A 20421-nucleotide genomic window follows, 5' to 3' on the forward strand; every position below is an offset into this window, starting at 1 on the left:
ATTGAGCTACAATATTTAGGGTGAAACTTCTGGTCCATTCCTGCTGGGCAGGTGCCCCCACAGGGGGTCAGGGAGCCAGCAAACCCCCCCTGGCCTTCCTGGGACCTGCCTTCTGACAGTCACTGCAGGACTGGGGCCACGAGTGTTCAGGTGACAGGTGCCCTGCCACACCCACCTCCACATCTACTCCCAGCATGACAGAGATGTGCTGAGATGAGAAGGGAATCATCCAATGCAGGAGTGAGTCCCTCCAACCACATCATTTATCTTCACTTCCAGCGTTCATAATCACACACACATGCACATACACACACACACACGCACACACACAGAGGATACTTGCCAAACCCACAGAGCTGCAGCCTGGGTTTCAGTTTAAGTAGCGGATGTCACATACTATCTAGTTTCGTGGTTTATCACGTTTTGCACAGTTGCAGCTGTTCTGCCCCCTCTGCCAGGACATCATGGGAGCACATGGGTGGGGAGCAGTGGGCGGAGGATATCCCTCCTCCTTACTATGTTAATGAGGACACCTTTTAATGCTGTTAGTACAACAGTGCATACTGACAAGGAGACCAGATTGCTGAATATCTAAGGATCAGGAACCTGTCCAAAAAAACACAAGAAAAGTACTGCATATCAATGCAGGTTTTTGGTTCAGAGGCTATGGTGGCGTAGAAGCCATATTATGTGTGAGGATTCCAACTTCCAGACTGTTTCTGAACTGTCATTTGATGTCTGTGATAAGACGTCACCACCCAGACCACGATTCTAAGCCAGCACTGGTTTGTCACACCCTCCTGGAGTTATGGACCGGTGTTCCTCTGGGACAGGGCTGTGGCTCACCCATTCTGTATCTGTGGCACCCCGCCCAGTACCTGGCACAGCACAATACACCGTCATGGGTATTTTCCGTTCACCCCGCAGATCCACCCTTTCCCACCCTTCCCCAGCCTGCCCAGTGCCTCCATCAGGAGGGGTTCCTCGCCTTCAGCTAATGGTTGGATTCCACCAGTGGAGCACAATGGCAGGAGACTGCAAGGAGGAGCGAGCGATCAGAGCCCCTTCTGACCAGGCTTCATTTGGCAGCAGCTACATGCCTCTGCTGAAGTCATGATGGCCAGCAGGCAGTCTCCCCTTTGGCTGTGGCTCTCACCAAGTCTCACCAATGGTCACTTTCTCCCTTTGCCCTCCAGGTCAAGGGTGAAGGCTCCCCTCTGGTGCCAGTCTTAGCCAGGACAGGGGGCCTGGGTGGTCACCAGCAGCATCTACCACACAGTATCTGCAGAGCTGGGAGTCACTAAGTTCTCCATCTGTAGCTCTTGCATGTGAAGAAATTTCTAGTAGTTCTCACACAGTATTCCCAAAGTTCACTGGGAAACTGGGGCTGGGAGAAGCAAGCAGAACTTCAGTCTCTGCTCTTATTCCCTTTTTATTTATTTTACATAATAGATTTCCATGTAAGATTATAACTGAACCTAACTTTTACTTAAAAAAAAAAATCTTTGGGAAACCAAAGATGCATTATGGAATGTAAGTGGTCTGACATCAGGGTCCTTGTCTTATCTTGTTCAGTGAGAGCCCCCAAAGCTTGCAGGATCGTGGGCACAGAGTAGGCCTTTGCTAATTATCTGCTTTAAAAAAGCATGAATGAAAATCTGTTAACCCATTTAATTCTCACAACAGCCTTATAAGAAAGACAAGGTTAATATTTTCTTCCACACTTTCATAGAAGGAAACCCAACTTCAGAGACTTGACCAAACACAGGTCGTCTGTGCCTACCATGAGTCTGGTCTCAGTGGTTTATTAAGAGTAATATGCCTGCTCATGGGAGCTGTGAGGTGTTCACATCATTTCTCCCACCCATGATAAAAGATGACCAGTGAACTGATGATTCAAAGAAATGGAAAGAATCCCATGCTCTTGGATTGGAAGAATTAATATTGTTAAAATGGCGACACTACCCAAAGCAATCTACAGATTTAATGTGATCCCTATCCAATTACCCAAGACATTTTTCACAGAACTAGAACAAATAATCCTAAAATTTATATGGAATCACAAAAGGCCCAGAATTGCCAAAGCAATACTAAAGAAAAGAACAGAGCTGGAGGAATAACCCTCCCAGACTTCAGACGACACTACAGAGCTACACTAATCAAAACAGCATGGTACTGGCACAAAAACAGACATATGGATCAGTGGAACAGAACAGACAGCCCAGAAATAAGCCCACACACCTACAGTCAATTAATCCTTGACTAAAGAGGCAAGAATATACAACGGTGTATTCTTCAGCAAGTTGTGTTGGGAAAGCTGGACAGCCACATGTAAATCAATGAAGTTAGAACTCTCTCTCACACCATTCACAAAAATAAACTCAAAATGGCTTCGAGACTTAAATATAAGACATGACACCATAAAACTCCTAGAAGAGAACATAGGCAAAACATTTTCTGACATAAACCATAGCAATATTTTCTTAGGTCAATCTCCCAAGGCAATAGAAATAAAAGCAAAAATAAACAAATGGGACCCAATCAAACTTATAAGCTTTTGCACAGCAAAGGAAACCATAAACAAAATGAAAAGACAACCTATGGAATGAGAGAAAATATTTGCAAATGATGCAACCAACAAGGGCTTAAATTCCAAAATATACAAATGGCTTGTGTAACTCAATAACAAAAATGAACAACCCAATCCAAAAATGGGCAGAAGACCTAAATAAACATTTCTCCAAAGATATACAGATGGCCAACAGGCACATGAAAAGATGCTCAACATCACAAGTTATTAGAGAAATGCAAATAAAAACTACAATGAAGTATCACCTCACACCGTCAGAATGGCCATCATCAAAAAGTCTACGAACAATAAATGCTGGAGAGGGTGTGGAGAAAAGGGAACCCTCCAACATTGTTCATGGGAATATAAATTGGTACAGCCACTATGGAGAACAGTATGGAAGTTCCTTAAAACTAAAAACAGAGTTACCATATGATCCATCAATCCCACTCCTAGGCATATATCCAGAGAAAATTCTAATCTGAAAATATTCATGCACCCCAGTGCTCACAGCAGTACTATTTACAATAGCCAAGACAGGCAAGCAACCTAAATATCCATCAACAGATGACTGGATAAAGAAGTTGTGAGTGTGCATGTGTGCACGTGTGTGTGTGTGTGTGTGTGTATGTGTGTGTGTGTGTGTGTGTGTGTGTGTATATACACAATGGAATATTACTCAGCCATTAAAAAGAATGAAATAATGCCATTTTCAGCAACATGGATGGACCCAGAGATTATCATATTAAGTGAAGTAAATCAGACAGAGAAAGACAAATATAATGTTATCACCTTTATGTGGAATCTAAAAAATGATACAAACTTATCTACAAAACAGAAACAGATTCACAGAAATAAAAAACAAACTATGGTTACCAAAGGGGAAAGGGAGGGTAGGGATAAGTTAGGAGTTTGGGATTAGCAGATACCTATTACTATGCATAAAATAAATAAACAACGGCCTACTGCATAGTACAGGGAACTATATTCAGTATCTTGTAATAAACCATAATGGAAAAGAATATAAAAAGGAATTACGTATATAAATGAAATCACTATGCTGTACGCCAGGAACCAACACAACAGTGTAAATCAACTATACTTCAATTAAAAAATAACTAAAGTAAAAAATTGTTAATTTAAAAAAATAAAAATAAAAGGTGCTCAGAAATGATTAAACAACAAAAAATGACTTAGAAAATTCAAATATTTCACACATTATAAGATTAAGAAGTCTAAAGTTAGTAACTTGGTATAAAGCTAAAATTAGAAAAGCTTTCATGTGACTTGAGGACTGGTGTCCCAGGACAGATGCCACCCCCTTCACCCCTTTCATTGGGTCTGGGACACAGGTCCCCTAACTGCAGTGCTGTAACCTCTTTAACCTCAGAGGGAGAGAGAGAGAAGAGGAAGAAAATTAACCCTGGAAATTATTCAATATCAAGTTACAGCAACTGATTCTTTGGCAACAGCCATAAAGTTAACAAAACAAAACAAAGCTGATGAAATAAGACGGTCTCTGCCCTACTGACAGGTTTTATGCTGGAGTCCCAGCTGCTGTGCTAGGAACCAAGGTACATATTCACATGTGTTTCAAATTATTGTCCTAAATTTCACTACCCAAAATGCAAAAAGAAGTTTCCTGTGATGTTTCTTAAAGGGAGGATTTAGAGGAGGGGAAAAAAATTCAAATCTTATTTTTAAGGACCAAAGCCAACTACTTAAAAATCTGAGTGTTTGGTCTCAAGAAAGATAACCTGGCTTCACTCTAAAAACTGTGAATGCAGCATCTAGTCATTTCAATGAGAAAGAAGAGAAGATGGGAAAGAGAAGAGAGTATGTTTGTTCTGATATTTAGCTCTTCCCAAGCTCAACCCACACCCAGAATCATTAGATGTCAAAAACGAGAAAGCACTTTGCAGACCTGTGCTTAAGGAACTGTGTCCTCCAGTCCACTCCTGCTTCTAAGTGAGTGAGTGAGTGAGTGAGTGAGAGAGAGAGAGTGTGTGTGTGTGTGTGTGTGTGTGTGTGTGTGTGTGTGTGTGTGTGTGTGTGTGTGTGTGTGTGTGTGTGTCTTGAGAAAGAGAAGCTGAGAAAGACTGCATTCAGGGCTCTCTGATGTGTTACTTCCCTCTACTGGAGAGAGACCAGCGTGTGTGTGGTGTGTACATGGTGGGGCCGGAGCAGGGGGTGGGAGTGTGGGAAGCTGGGGGCAGGACAGGGAAAGATGGAACGGAAAGCAGAAAGACTAAAACTTTTCCATCTCAAGCTTGAAGTAAAGCTTTCTTACGATCTACTGCCAGCTTGCGATGAGGCCCCAGCACAGGCAGGAGCAGCAGACAGGCCAACCCTAACTTCACAAAGGGAAACTTCAGTCTAGAAATGCTAATCAAACATTTTCTCTGCAGAGTTTTCTGGTAAAGAGTTTCCTCCGGGGTGGATCTGAACTCATCTCCCACCGGTCAAGGCCCTCTCTCTGGGACTATTTTATGATCTTTAGGTTACCAGACAGTCAGGCATTAGAAAGGTGATCATTTTGAATTGCCAGGGCCCTAGTTTTGACTGGTACCAAATGACCCAGACTTCCAAGAAGGAGAAGAGTGAGTCAGTCTAGGGTCTTCAGATACAAAGCTTCCTTGAAAGCAGTAATAAAAGCCTGAAAAGTTTAACACTGTATTTCAAAAAAGCTAAATCTTCATTTGCCTACACGAATGCTGCAAATAATACTAGATTCCCAAGGTTCTTTTGCATTTTGTGAAAATTATGTCAATTCATTTTATTAGCATAGATACTTTGTGATTCACCAGAAAATCCAGTATTTTAAGAATCCAAACATAAGTTTAGAGTGGTTCCTTACATGACAGAAGTATTTTTTAACATCACCAAAATATTCAGTGTTTAAATATTAGCATTTTCAGATACAATTCACTTTAACTTTTTAATATACATTAAGTCACAGTAAATTTAGAGTTAGTTTTACCAAGTGCCTTGGGAATTGTATTTTCAGTTAAGTTCTGACACAAAGGTTTTAACAGACAGCTGTTCTAGGAGACTGGCTAGCATCCTTTCTAATGTTGAGAATTTCAATGAGGGTAAAGTCTAAATCTGAAATCTGCATGAGTAAATGGACATCCTCTTCCTCTATTTTTATAGTGATTTTTATTTTTAAAAAATGTCTTACATACAAAAATCTACCTAATCTGTACAATATGACAAGTTTAGAGATAAACAGTGATTTCAAATAGTGATAATACGTTGATGTTCTCAGAATTTTTCCATGTAGATTTCTATTGCATAAAGTAAGGTATAGCTATAATTTGCAAAAATATGTACAAAGAGGATGAAGGGCATTGATGGAACAAATGCCTCTCATCCCCTCCTCCCATACGCCCAGGGCAATTTGATTTGTTGTGAAGCCACTTGGCAAGCAACTGGATTCTGCATGAAGTGGTGGGGCTTGGTACATGGCCAGCCCAGGAGACACCAAATTGTTCTTTGTACTTTGTTTATTAGAATCGATACCACAGCAAGCTGAAAATTGTCCTGAGCAGCAGCTTTAGTGTGTTCCACGTCTGGGCCAAAGGGGACTGCAGTCAGGGTAAACCCTTTGTGTTTACACAGCATCATCTCATTCCCTAATAACCTTGCGTGCAGAAGGAGCCAGAGGCCCTGAGTTCCCAGGAGAGAAGATGCTACAAACGGTGGATCTAAACTCTAGTGATATTTTGAAATATACAGCTTGAATGTATACAATGTCCCACATACTTCATAGGATAGCAAAGAATCCTTGGTCTTTTCTGGGACTTCACAGTTTAATTTAACAGGATGATTGCTATGTTAATTATAAAAGCCTGATGATGTATTAAGTATTTCCTTGACATTAGAACTTGAATTAAGCACTTGGTGCAAAGAGTGTATCTGAGAAGCTATACCAGGAAGCAGGAGCTAGTGAGCTTGGAGAACGAGACACGGGAAGAAGGGAGAGTTCGTCAGGCCCACGTGGGGAGGCACTGAGCCCTCCAGCCAACAGCCACATGAGTGAGCTTGGAAGAGGCTCCTCCAGCCCCAGTCAAGCCTTCAAAGGCTGACAGCTTAACTGCAATCTCATGACAGACTCTGGGCCAGAGCTACCCAACTAAGCCACTCTAAGGTTCCTGACATCCAGAAACTGTGTGAGATAATAAATTTGTTGTTTTAAGCTGCTAAATTTTGGTATAATTTGTACTGCAGCAATAGATAACTAATACAGTGTTTGTATAAAGTAGACTAGTAAATGGTAATAAAATACCAGATTTTGGTATACAATTTAGGTGGAAACAGCAGGAAGCAGAACTCTCAGTGTAGCATGTGCTGCATAAATGTTGTTTTCATCTGATTAGCACATGTCCTTCCCCTCTTCCTTCTGCTAATTTATTTTTCTCATAGGAAGACAACTCCATGTGTTTCAAGTGGCGCTGACTCCAACCCACACAGGCCAAAGAAGTGAGTCAGATCAGATTTAAGTTCCCCATTCCCTTGGCACATCATGAAAGACACGCTAATGAGAATAATTCCTGGACCTTTTCTCCCTAGAGTTGTTAAGGGAGGGAAAGGCCTTAAATTCCAAATAAAGTTAAAGATGGTAAAGGTATCTGATGCCCTGGATTGAGTAGTTCAAGTCAGAAACAATCTTAGAATTTTCAGTTTTATGGGTCAACAAACTCTTTTTTTCTGGGTTGTAGTATATTTATAAAATGGAATACTACTCAGCCATAAAAAATAAAATAATGCCATTTGCAGCATTTGCAACATGGATGGATCTGGACTAAGTGAAATAAGTCAGAAAGAGAAAGAAAAATACCATATGATATCATTCATATATGCAATCTAAAAAGAAAATAATGAAGACACTAATGAACTTATCTAAAAAACAGAAGCAGATTCAGACATAGTAAACAAACTTATGGTTACTGGGGGAAAGGGACTGGATGGGATAAATTGGGAGTTTGAGATATGTAAATATTAACTACTGCATATAAAATAGATAAAAAACAAATTTCTTCTGTATAACACAGGGAATTATATTCAGTATCTTGTAGTAACCTATAATAAAAAAGAATATGAAAACAAACATATGTATGGATATGACTGAAACTTTATGCTGTACACCAGAAATTGACACATTTAAACTGACTATACTTCAAATAAAAAATTATTTTACTACAATAAAAAATAATAGAACTGTTTTCTTTCTCGTCTTCCTTTTTGGAGAGGTTTTCTAGCTTGGAAGAAAACTGTTTTTAATTACATTTCCTTAACAGCAGTTACATCTGTACATGTGAGCAGGAATTACTTGGCCTCCCTCATAGAATCACCTAACACAAGATACCCGCTGCTGTGAACCGCCAAGGCAGAATTTGATCTGAAGAGAACTGAACTGGTGACATGTGTCTCACAGAGCCACGAAAACAAGCTGTAAATGTTATCATGTAGCCATCAAGTCCTATGATGGTGTTTCCCTTCATCAGATTTCTGTGAAACTTCAGGATAATGGGCAGGAGATTAAAATGCTTCAGTAAGTGTGTTGTGGACAGTTCTTGAAGACCACAGGACAGGTGGTTTTCTTTTTTTTAAGGTACAAATTCTGGGGTGTTCAGGGGGACTGATTAAATTATAAAATATATTTATTTTGGAAACATTTTGAAAATAATGGAATAGTTTCTACTACTCATGGACAACTATTATTAACATTTAGATACATATCTTTTCAATCTTTTCTCCTTACATAGTTTTGGGCTTGGTTTTTTTTTGTTTGTTTGTTTATTATATTGTTGTCATCGGACTGTGCATACGAGTGTATACCTTGTTTTTTTTTTCTTAACTCATTGACATGAGTCTTTTTTCATGTTTCCAAAACATTGTATCTGCTTGAAAATCTATTGAGTGGGTGTAGCAATCATTTGTTTAACCATCCCCTTATTCAGAACACTTAAGCTATTTTAAAATTCTGGTTATTTTGCAATAAAAGAAATTAAACTAAAAAGAAAATCTGCATGCAAAAAGCTAACTCTTAGTATATACTTACAGAAGTCAGGTGCTTTCACCAGCAATTTTCATTCTTTTCTGGTAAAGGGAGTAAGTTTAGCATGTTTCTTGTATTCACTCTACATTCTTGAGAAATGTATGATCATTCCCTTGGATATTGTTCTCAGGGTTCACAAAGCAGATTCTTCACAAATGTGACTTCCTACAGTGACATCTGGTGTTTCCATTTGATTTAACAACTCATTCCAGGGAATGCTTAAAATTTGCTGACCCCAGTAGATGTCAGGAAAGCTCTAAAGCAGCCTCTCCAACTCTCAGGCACAAGCGAACCACTTGGGAATCTTGTTAAAATGCAAATTCTAATTCAGTAGGTCCATGTGTCGAATCAGCTGCCAAGTGATGCCTATGCTGGTGGTCCACGAAGCACACGCGGAGCAGCCGGGCTCAAAAAGCCGTCCTGCTACCTTGGCTGCTGCACATTAGAATCACCTGGGAGACCTTCTGAACAGAGGATGTGATGCCTGCATCCTGGCCTCAGAAATTTTTAATGCCTCCCTGGATGATTCTAATGTGCAGCCAAGGCTGAGAACCACAGCTCAACGAACACTGCAACACCCAAATGTCTACCCCATAGAGCTGCAGTCTGAGGAGCGAGCGAGACTTTAGATACTGTCTTGTCCTCCCCAAAATGTCATTAGTAGGTGAAGAAACTTAAGCCCGGAGATGATAAGACACTTAATCAAGGTCACACCATGGTTCTAGTTTAGTACAATGTCCACTAAAATATACGGTAACTGGGAGATTCTATTCTCATCCGTATGCTTTCATCACACTCTCTAATGGGATTCTTAAAGGCTAGTACCTCCTGTTAATTTACTTTTCTTGTGGGATTGGGATATAGGGGACCTGCTTAAGACTCTTCTTCACAAACAGGGCAGAGAAGGTAAAGAGACGGAGAGGTAACTTCACTAGGTCCTCCCTGATTTTCCCCGTCTTGAGAAGGAAGCCCGTGGATGTGCCCTTAGCCCTTGCACGCTCCCCCAGCACACAGCCCCACTGCCCGTACAGCCCACAGACCTCAAACCACACATCAGCTGCTTAGACTTAGTTCCACCAGTGACAGGGGAACAACACGTGGAATCACTGGAGGCTGCACAACTGGGCCACCCAATTAGAAATTCATGGTGAAACTTCAGGACAAAATGGAGATCTGAAGACCAGCGCGGTAAGCCCAGCAGAGTTGTTTATGCTGGCCCCAGCCAGTGGGCCCCAGCCCTCCTATCCAGGCTAAGTTCTCAGGCAAAAGCATCCTGAGTGCCCCTGCTGGGAGCAGGGAGCAAGCTCTGTCCTCCAAGCCCTGCATCTTTGCCCTTAAAAATGAACCCTGGAAACAGAACCAAGCTGCACAATCTCTCATCGTAAGCAAACAAAGATGCCTCCTTAGGCCCTTCATCCCCATCCATGTGCTGCTCCATTTTTCAGCTCCCTTTTATAGCAAAACTCCTAAACAGAGTTGTACACATACTTGCATCTTCATTTCTTTACTTCTCGCTATGGTTTCAGCTCACACTGACAAAGTGTTCACTGCCCTGAATTTGATCTTGTCCAGACACCAGTGATCTCCATCTTAACCGACCACTGAAGCAATGCTCAAGTAGATAATCATCCCCCTTCCCTTGAAAACTCCAGACATCACTGGAAGTCACTTCTGCATCTCTAGTGATGACCCCTCCTCCTCCTTCCAGCATCACAGGCTCAGTCTTCAACCCTCTCGTCTATCTACTTCTCTCCCCTTGGAAGGTCTCACTCAGATCCCGGACTTTAAATACATCTAGATACTCAAGAATCTCAAACCCACATCTTTATCCCTGATCTGTCCCCTAAATTCCCAGCCCGTACCTCTAGCTGCTCTGCTTGGTGAACCCCTCACCCCAGGTAGCCTCCCTCCAGCCCTTCCTTACTGAAAAATAAACATTTACCCAATTTGTCAGATTCAAAATACAGGAGACTCTTTTTCTCACAGTCCACATCCAATTCATCAAATCAGAATCAAAATTTATTTCAAACCCTTCACCTTTCACCATGCCCACTGCTACCATCTAGACCAAAGCCACCACCATTGTCCACCTACAACATGCAACAGTTCTGTTAGGTAGTTAGGTAGGTGGCGGCACCGGGCAGACACGTGAAGGAGAGGGAGGATGGCCCGGAAGATGGTGTTATGCCTGCTTCCAGCATAGACTTTACTTCTCAATGAGTGCCAGCAGCAAAGCAGTTAGAACCTGACAGCCACGACTGCAGAGAGGACTTAACCGGACACACCCAATGTTCACTGTATTATAATTAACACTGCGGTTTAGGTCCCCCACCCCATGGGTTTTATGTGTACACCCTGGGTAAGGACATGCGCAAAGGGGCCAGACATGGCAGCATTCCAGGGACAAGAGCCGTCAAGCAAGAGACCAGCTCTAAGAGAGGGTATAAGAGAAGGGGACACAAACCCACAGCTTTTCCTCTCTGGGATCAGCCGCCTCCCATCCTCGAGGGTGTACTTTTCCTTTTCTAAATAAATCTTTTAAAATCTTCTGTTACACAACGCACTGTCTCCTGACTGTAAACCTGTCTTTTGGGAAGACAAGAACCGGGGTCTTTAGCTTTTGGGGTAACGGTCCTGCACCTGGGCTCTCTGATTCTTTTTCCTCTCCTCAGTGGTCAGGCCTCCGGAGAGCAGCCAGAACACTCTCCCTAACACATAAATCAGATCTGTCTCGCCCCTGCTGCAATGGCCTCTCATAGTACTTTGACTGAAGCCCAAACTCCTTACCATTATCCCGTGAGGTCCAAACATCTGGCTCTTTCCTCCTCCAGCTGCATCTCCTTTCACTCTCTGCCTCACTCCCTTCCGTTGGGCCAGACTGTCCTGCTTGCTTTGCCTACAATGGGCCAGGCTCACTCTTGTTGGCCATTCTGTCTGGAACAGCCTTCTCCCCAGACGGTCACAGGTTTGTGGTCTCCCATCGTCCCAATCTGCTCAAATGTCACCTTCTCTGCTTCCTCTATCTTAAATCACTGCCCCCTCGGTCTCTTTCCTCTCTAACCCATTTACATGTGCTGTATTCCTTCTTACTTTTCCTGGCATATTACATATGTATTAATTTACTGTTCTTTCTCCCCTGCTAGAATTTGAGCTCCATGAGGGCAGAGAGATTTAATTGTAAAATTCTACATGTCCAGCCCGGGAACTGGGCCTGGCACCTAGTATGTGATTGACAAATGTCTGTGGGTGAATGAATGAATGAATGAATGAACGGAGGGCAGAAAGCAGGGCTGTCAGAGGCAAAGGTGGGGACTTGGAAGGTGGGTCCCAGAGAGAAATGAACTCCCAGGCAACAAGTCTCCTTTTCAGAAACTGAATTCCTCCTCTGATTTTCAGACATATTAAGTCCTTTTCCTGAAACTGGGGATTTCCAGCAACATATGCTTTAAGCCAGTCTCTGAATAATGGCCGAAAGCCAAGACTTCTCGTGCTGTTTTCAGAGAATAACAGGAAGCAGAAGCAGCAGTCAGGCAACCAGCTCACTAGCAAAGGGCAGGCAGGAAAGGGGACCCCGTATGTTTCAATTTGAGTTCATCTGAGGATTTAACAAAGCAAAGGGAAACTAGCAGTGGATCACAGGGAGAAAATGAAAGCCCACTCAACACAGAGGGCCAGAGGGTGATAAATAAAAACAAACCCACGTCTAATTATTTAAATTTTAGTTTAAAATTTTTAATTTGCATTCATATTTTGGCAGCCATGTTATATGCTGGTGTATGCTGTCCATGTGGAGGTCAGATTGTTACTGAGCAAAATATGAGGGCACAGAATGGTGTCTCTGCCACTGGACAGTCACAGGTGACCTGCTGGCTGCTGTCAATAGGACCACAAGACACATGGCTGTCACCACAGTGTCTTTGCAGACAACGTGACTAACCCAAATGGAGACTGGACCACGATGAGGTGCTGACCTGACTCCCAATGCTGCATCAGCTGTTTCACCTCCAGCCCCAGTGACCTCTCCTCATCACGCGTCCCCTGCCTCTCCGGCCCCTTAGGAAATACCTAGCCCGTATCTTCCAACCCAATGCTCTGATTCCCCACACAAAGGCACAAGATTTTTTTTGCTGATTCTTTTAAAGTAATGAATCATAAAGTAATCCATAAAGTAATGAATCCCTCCTGGTCTAGATCTCGGCTTCCCAGTACAGCAAACACTAGCCACACATGGCTATTTAAATCTGACTTAAAGTTAAATAGAATTTACAACTTAGTTTTTCTGTCACACTACCTACACTTCAAGTGCTCACTATCCACATGTGGCTGGTGGCTACCATAACTGCACGGGACAAACAGAGTATCTCCACCATCTCAGAAAGTTCTACGAGACAGCATTGGTCCAGATTAGACAGCAGTAAATGTACAGAGTAAAAAGGACAAAAATTAGTAAATTAAAATGTTATTCTGCTACAGTGAGGGATAAAAAGAATGGAAGACATTCTCCTGAAGAATGCCAGAATGTTAAGAAGCAGACCCAGAAACCCGAAATCAGTAAATGACAAGGAATAGCTAGTGGGGCAGGAAGCACAAGAATATGACGTCACAGACGGTAGGGAAAGAAGACATTTCAGGGAAAGGAGCATGCTCAATCATTCCAATGCTGCTGAGAAGTCAAGCGAGATGACTGAAAAGGATGCACCGATAGAGTGACTAGGAAAAGATGTTGGTGATACTGGACAGAGAACTTCCTGAGGCGTGGGAAAGGGTAAAAGCCAGAAATGGCTAGAAATGTGACTATGAAGAGGGGGAAAAGATGAGGGCAAATGTAGGCAATTCTTTCAAAAAGCTGGTTAAGAATTACAGGAGAAATGGAAAACTTAAGAGGGTGATGTGAAGTCCAGGGTAATTTTTTTTAACCCATGTGAAATATTTCACATTTTGTATTAAAGTACAGTTGATTTACACTGTTGTATGTTTCAAGTGTACAGCAAAGTGATTCAGTTATATACACACACACACATATATATTTTCAGATTCTTTTCTATTATAGATTATTACAAGATGCTAAATATAGTTCCCTATGCTGAACAGTAGGTCCTTGTTGGAGAAACAAGAGGACTAAAATGACAAATTGAAAACTTGATGTGCCTCAAATACAGAGCCTTTTCTTATTGGTGACAGGGGCTCAGTCCCGCGGCTGTAGGAGAGGCTGGGAGTGAGACAGAGAGCTTCTAAGGAGTGATTCATGCCAATCAGCAATCAAGACCCACAAGCAGGGAAGATTGTCTCAAGCCCACGGCCACTCTCTCCCTCGGACATCTGACAGGAGCAGGAGGCTCTGGAGCTGGGGTGCGAACTTCCAAAGAATAGAACTGTATCTCCTTCAGTCTTCAGGGCTGCACATGGAGACCAGCCTGGCTCTAAATGAAAGGGACAGAACGGGGCAGAGACAGACTGCAACCCAGATTCAACTTTCCTCAGACCCTGATAGGCCCTCATTCCCTCTGCCTAAGGCAGGACAACCTCTCCCTACCTTTTTTTCATGCTACTTGGCACACAATCAGTTGATATGTAGTAAGTTAAGAAAATATCCTTAATAAAGTGGAAAAAACCAGATAGGAACTAAACCCACAGATGATCCAGATACTGATGTTAATAGAAAAAGGGAAAACAGTAAAATCAATAATACCTATCCAACTAAATAAGTCGATTTTGAATGTTTTTATCCCTCGTGTAATCACTAAAAATACATATATAAATAATGCATGTAATAACCAATATATAATATACTGTAAAATAATGTATAACCTAATGAGTCAATAGAAGAAAATAGTGGAAGAATAAAAATATTTGGATATTCCAAAAGAAGGTAAGAAATGAAGAGAAATGGAACATAAAACCTATGGGCTAAACAGAAAGCAAACAGTAAGACAGTAGATATAAAACCAACTACATCAACACCACGGCCTGACCGTTATGTGCTATATAAGCCTGTGGCTGCTTCTCGACTCCCATCACTGTTGCCCAAACTCAAGTCTGTGTAGATTTGTCACCGAGACTAATTCAATAAGCCCCTAACAATTTTCCATGCTTCTCCTTTGGCCTCTTCCAATCCACCCTCCTTAGAAACACCACCGTAATTTTTTTGATGTGAATCTGACCACATTCCCCCTCTGCTTAAAATATTTCAGTGGTTCCTATTAACTTAAGAAAGACATCACAAATTGAAGACTCCCTGAATATTCTGTCTTTCTGGAAAGAAATAAAAGGGTCTAAGAATACTTATGTTGAGTGATCTCATGACAACAATTTCCCAAAGAACGTGTTTTCAGGCAGAGCAGGGGCTTCCAGTCGGCCCTTCCCCGTTAGTGCCTGTTCCCCGCCTGGCTCCGGAGCCAGTATCAGTTGCTTTCTGGCATCACTCTCATACAGTTTTTTAGAGCCTATGAATGAGGGAAGAAATATTGCTCTGGGTTTCCATTTCTAATAAAAGTGATCAAAAGAGAGACAGAGAAGGCAGTGTGTTTTCTTTTTTTTTTTTTTTTAAATATGGAACGCTTCACGAATTTGCGTGTCATCCTTGCGCAGGGGCCATGCTAATCTTCTCTGTATCGTTCCAATTTTAGTATATGTGCTGCCGAAGCGAGCACAAGGCAGTGTGTTTTGACAACAAATGGGAGAGAGCCTATGCCTTCAAAGACCCTTTCTACAAGGACAGTGTGTAAGCTGGCAGCCAGCTTTCCTCCCTGCTAACACTGTGGGCGTGGCCCCTTAACACAGCACACAGGTGCTTCGGGATTGGACTCTGGCCTCCGTCCTCATCTTGTCCTCTGCCATTCCTAGCCTGGGTCCTTATGCTCCCTCAAATGATGCCCTTTTCACAGGAGGTCACCTACCCATCCATGTTGTTCTGGCCCTTTGTGCCATTCCTATGCTGTTCTCCTTAAGTAAATGACAATTCAAATGTCATCTGCTCTGAGAATCTTCCCTGAGTGTTCACCCTGAAGCTGGGTCCTTCTCCATCTTCCCCAAGATCTATTTAAAATCTTCACCTTTATACTTAGCACACTACACTGTAATCACCTTTGCATGGGTTCTCTTCCCTGCGGGCTTCTGAGTGCCTTGGTGTCTTACTTGTCTTTGTGGCTCCAAGGACCAGCACAGGGAAGGACATGTAATCTTGTAAGCGTTGGTGAAATGATATGAAATCATGTGTACTCAATAAAATGTATATTGTCCCTGTCTCACCCCACCACAAAACCTAAAGATCTTGAAAGTAGATACTTATTTAATAGCACTTTACTAACTAGTACACTTTCAACTGGAAACATTTTTCCAACGTTTTCATGTACGGATGATCTCATAACTTAACTCCTGCTATGTAGCCACCATTCTTACTCAGGACATGAGGAATCCAGTCTGGTCCAATGGCTCCACCTGGTGGCCACATCGAGGAATTGTATGCCTCAAAACCAGCCACAGAGGTGTCACTTGTTTTAACTCTTGTCTTCTTCGTCTAGGAGATCATGATTAGCTGACTGCCTTGAAGAAGAATCTGTGGATGGTTGGACCTGAGCCTCTCCCGACAGGTAAAGAGTGAGGACAGTTTTGTCCTAAAGGAATAAAAGGGAAGCCCCAAATTGTGGTTTGGGAGCTGGATATATTGGGAAGATGTGAGTGGATCTGAGAGGGGAAAGGGATAAACAGTTTTAGACACAAAATTATGCATCTTCTTAGATACTGTCAACTACTTTCTTTTATCTTTCTTGGTTAGCCTGCTGCTTTGTGTCTTGGATGAAACACCAGCCCAACCAAGTATGGGATCTCATATCCCACAAAGCCTGGACTCGTATGAAACCACCCAAAGTGCAAGAGAGTTAGCTCCCTGTAAGGGAAAATCTGACCAGTGAATGGAGACATCAGGCAAATAAACTACCTTTTCATTCATTCTTCAGCAGACCATCTCCAGCTGGAGAAGTCCTGAGCCAAGTCCCCCAGGCTGCTCAGTCATCTGCTGTGTCTTCCTGGCTTGTGATGAAGGCAGAGGCAGCATGAGAACATTCCACCGTTGTTTACTGTCTTCCCTTTCTTCCCTCATAATCACCAGAGCTTGTACAATTACCCCTCCCTGGCAAAAAAAAAAAAAAAAAAAATTAAACATAAATTTTAAGCTGGGTAAAGACATGAGGGAAAAAGTGAAAAGGAGTTAAAGGCTTTGGGGGGGTTCACAACTGTAGGAGTTCAGGTACTTTGGAAAATTAGCTGAAAAAACAGGAGATGGCCAGAGGGTAGAAGTTTGGAAAGTGAGAGTATGGACGAGTTGAAGCTGTTGAGAGCGAAAGAAACAGCCAAGGGTGTGACTGATACACAGTTACGGGAGAAGAGGAAGTTAAGGAACAGACCAGGGTAGATTAGTTTCCTATTGCTGCTGTGACCAAACATCATAAATTTCATGATTTAAAAACTACATGAATTTATTATCTTACAGTTCTAGAGGCCAGAAGTCTTAAATCAAGGTGTCTACAGGGCTGTGTCCCTCCCAGATGCTCTAGGGGAGAATCCATCTCCTTGCCTTTTCCAGTTTCTAGAGGTCACCTGCATCCTTTAGCTCACCACCACTTCCTTCAACTTCAAGGCCAGCAGCACAGCATCTTCAAATCTCTCTGATCCTCTTGACTTCCTCTTACAAGGACCCTTGTGATTACACTGGGCCTCCCAGATAATCCAGGATAATCTTCTAGTCTCGGGATCTTTAATGTAATCGTACCTACAAAGTCCCTTTTTGCCATGTAAAGTAACATTCACGGGCTCTAGGACATGGACATCTTTGTGCCACATGGGGTGTCACAACTCATGACACATGAATACAGGTAAGACTGCTAAACTAGTACTTGTGGAGATAATTCTCTCTCCTGCCCTCCTCCCAAAAGATGCTGCCTGGGGCTAGAATTCTAGGTCCTTACATTAAGATTGAATGCAATTTGTCCGAGAAAAATTGAAGTCCTTTAGTAAAGTTTCTAAAAAAGTTTTACTAACACGGTCTCTGAATTTTCACTTCTGCCAATATAACTACATTTTAAATGGTTGATACAGGAAGAGTTATTAGACCAGTGACTGTAGCTTTTCTAGAAACCATTTTATTGAGGCATGAATGACATACAAAAAGCATACCTACTTAATGTAAGCAACTTGATCAGTTTGGAGACAGGTATACATTGGTAAAAACCACAATCTATGTCACAAATATATCTATCACCTCCAAAAGTTTCCTTGACAAGTACACTTAAGGTAAGATTTCACTTAGCAAAATTTTTAAGTATAAATCAGTATTGTTAATTACAAGCACAAGGGAGGACCTGAAACAGGCGAGAGAGAAAGGAAAGTGGGCGGCACACGGGCTTCTCCGGGTCATCCTGAGCTTTGCATTTAGTCTAAAGTGACCCCCTTCCCCATCAGGACACTGCAGTTCCTTCTCGCTCTCCAGCATCTCTATTACACGTGCATCTTTTAAAATTCCCCAACACACTCTTACCTCCAACGACTCCAGCCAAGGGCGCATCAAGGTTTTGTGGAGCAGGTTTATATAAGTTGGCGGGGGTCGGGGGGTATCTTTAAAAAAAGAAAATTTTGCAAATTTTACACTGCCTGAAGGCTCAAGTCTCAATAGCTTCAAGGTGAACTTTCCTCAGACTCCAACTTATGAATGTTAAACAACCTGAACGTTCCTTTCCCGCAGCATCCTTTTCCAGGGAGGATGGAAAATGCCAAGGAGAGAGATCCGAGAAAGGAACATGCTCATTGGAAGAGAATAAAGGAGGCGGTGGGGAAGGAAGAAAGTAAATATCCCAAGCTCCCGCAGAGATTTACTTCGGCCAGAAGCTGCCCGCGCAAGGAGCTGCCCCTTTCTCGGGAAGTCTCGTGTGCGTTGGATTCACCCGGGTCACCCTCCCTCAGGCCTCCTCGTGCTCTGACACTCGCTGTCCACTAGGTGGCTCCGGGTGGCCGCAAATCCGCGGCGATCTGGGGGAAATGGCTAGCGCGGAGCCCACCCCTGCACCCAGGGCCAGCGCAGCCCCCGGGCTGCCGCAAAAAAGCGGGCCCCCTCCCTCTCTCCTGCGGCGCTGCTGTCGCTTCTGTGGGCCCCTGGGGAGGACAGGCTGGCGGCTGCAGGCATCTGGGTGGTGATGAAAGGAAGGGGAGGAAGTGGGGGCGGACGAGGAGCGGGAAAAACCGGAGGAAGGGGTTGCGCTGGGGTCCTGAGCACGCTGGGACCAGGCGGCGGGGACCTAGCCGGCTCCACTGCCCTCTCGCCCTGCCCCAGCCCCCAACCCCCCGATCCTGGACGTGGCTCTGCCACCCGCCGGTTCCAGGTGCTCTTGGCTGGAGCCCTTTGAGAATGAAGGAACTTCCTGGGCCCTTCTAGATCTATTAGCGTCGCCCCCCACCCCACCCCGAGGCTTCCTGCTCTGGTTTCAGGCCGCCCACCCTGTGCCCTCCACCCCCGCCTTGCGAGCCAACCCCCAAGCCTACCTGGAAGAATGGAGGTCGCCATCTGGTTCCTAGTTACCCGCTACGACCCCCGTCTCCCCACTGTACCCACAGAGAACTCGCGGAGCCTGGGGAAGGGATGGAACTTCATCCTTCCGAGGCCAGAGGGGAGAGGATGTCACCCAACAACCGAGGTGCGGAGGCGAAAGGAGGCGGCGGCTCGGTTCCGGGGAGAAGACGCCGGAGCCCTGGCCAGGCCCGCGCCTGCGCCTGCGCCTGCGCCTCTCCCGCGCCGGGAGCCCGGCAGGAGGCGCGTGTATATCGACACCACCTTGGATTAAGGGTTGGACTCGGCTGGTTTCTCTCGCTAGCAAAGAATCACTACCGAATATACGCAAGTCCCTCCATGTGGTATCATTTAAGCCTCACTAGGAAGAAATGTATCATACACGTGTATCAAGTGAGAAAGCCTGCTAGGAGACGTTGGATCGTTTTAATTTACCCAAAATCAACAGCTGGCGAGAGGCACAGTTGGAATTTGCAGGTCTATTTCCAAAAGTTATTTGTTATATATTTAATGCATATTAATTAATCCCTGTGGTAACCCTTTTTAATATTACAGAAATAATATGCAGTCATGAAAAACATGGAAAATGAAAACAATAAAAGTAAACCACCTATAATTTCAACAGGCGCCACTGTTAACATTTTCACATATTTTTCTCATGTATATGTGTATTTGTGGAAATGCATGTAATACATATATTTACAAAATTAAGCTCATTCTCTGCATTTTGTACCATCAGCATTTAACATTATGTAAAGGGTCAGGCTTGATCTTTTGTATTTTTCTAGGAATTTTTTATTTCAAATTTACTGGCAGCAGCAGAAAAACAGTTGAGACAGACACAAATACAGCATTCTTTAAAATGTTGATAAGAACTGTCAGTGAAAACTGCTCAGTAAACGAAAGGATCGGAAGAAGTAAAAATGGTAAATTGGCTTCCAGCAAACTATTTAGAAGATTCACTGTTTAGTGATTTGTCTATCACTAGGCAAACTGATCTAGAGGAAAATAACAAGTAAAAATGGAGAGTTTTAAATGAGTGTTCTTCAGATATATAAAGTGTAATGGAGACAAGACTTGGACAGTGTAATCCACATTTTTATTTTTAATTTTCTGCTTTTGGTTTTCCCTATGAAAGCAACTCCAGGAATTGCAACTAGTAACAATGTTTCCATAATGGAATGTTCCAATTTTCCCCTAGATTCCATCAATTCTGGCATTTTAAATCAATGTCAC

At 43.1% G+C, this 20421-nt stretch overlaps 1 protein-coding gene and 1 non-coding gene across 2 annotated transcripts in view; both read right to left on the minus strand.

Annotated features, from left to right (window-relative positions):
* SELENOP (selenoprotein P) overlaps positions 1 to 19312 on the minus strand; it is a 60419-nt gene extending 41107 nt beyond the window's left edge. The window contains exons 1-3 of the mRNA XM_064480366.1: positions 19161 to 19312; positions 18163 to 18239; positions 16567 to 16758 (exon numbers count right to left, since the gene is read on the minus strand). The gene's annotated coding sequence lies outside the window, so the exon portion shown is untranslated. The remainder of the gene's footprint in view (positions 1 to 16566; positions 16759 to 18162; positions 18240 to 19160) is intronic.
* Positions 15174 to 15280, minus strand: LOC116152408 (U6 spliceosomal RNA). The gene has a single exon (XR_004136039.1). It is a non-coding gene; the product is annotated as a U6 spliceosomal RNA (small nuclear RNA).
* Positions 19313 to 20421: the final 1109 nt, after the last annotated feature.

Source organism: Camelus dromedarius, chromosome 3 (assembly GCF_036321535.1).
Source record: "Camelus dromedarius isolate mCamDro1 chromosome 3, mCamDro1.pat, whole genome shotgun sequence".
Classification (NCBI taxonomy): Eukaryota; Metazoa; Chordata; class Mammalia; order Artiodactyla; family Camelidae; genus Camelus; species Camelus dromedarius.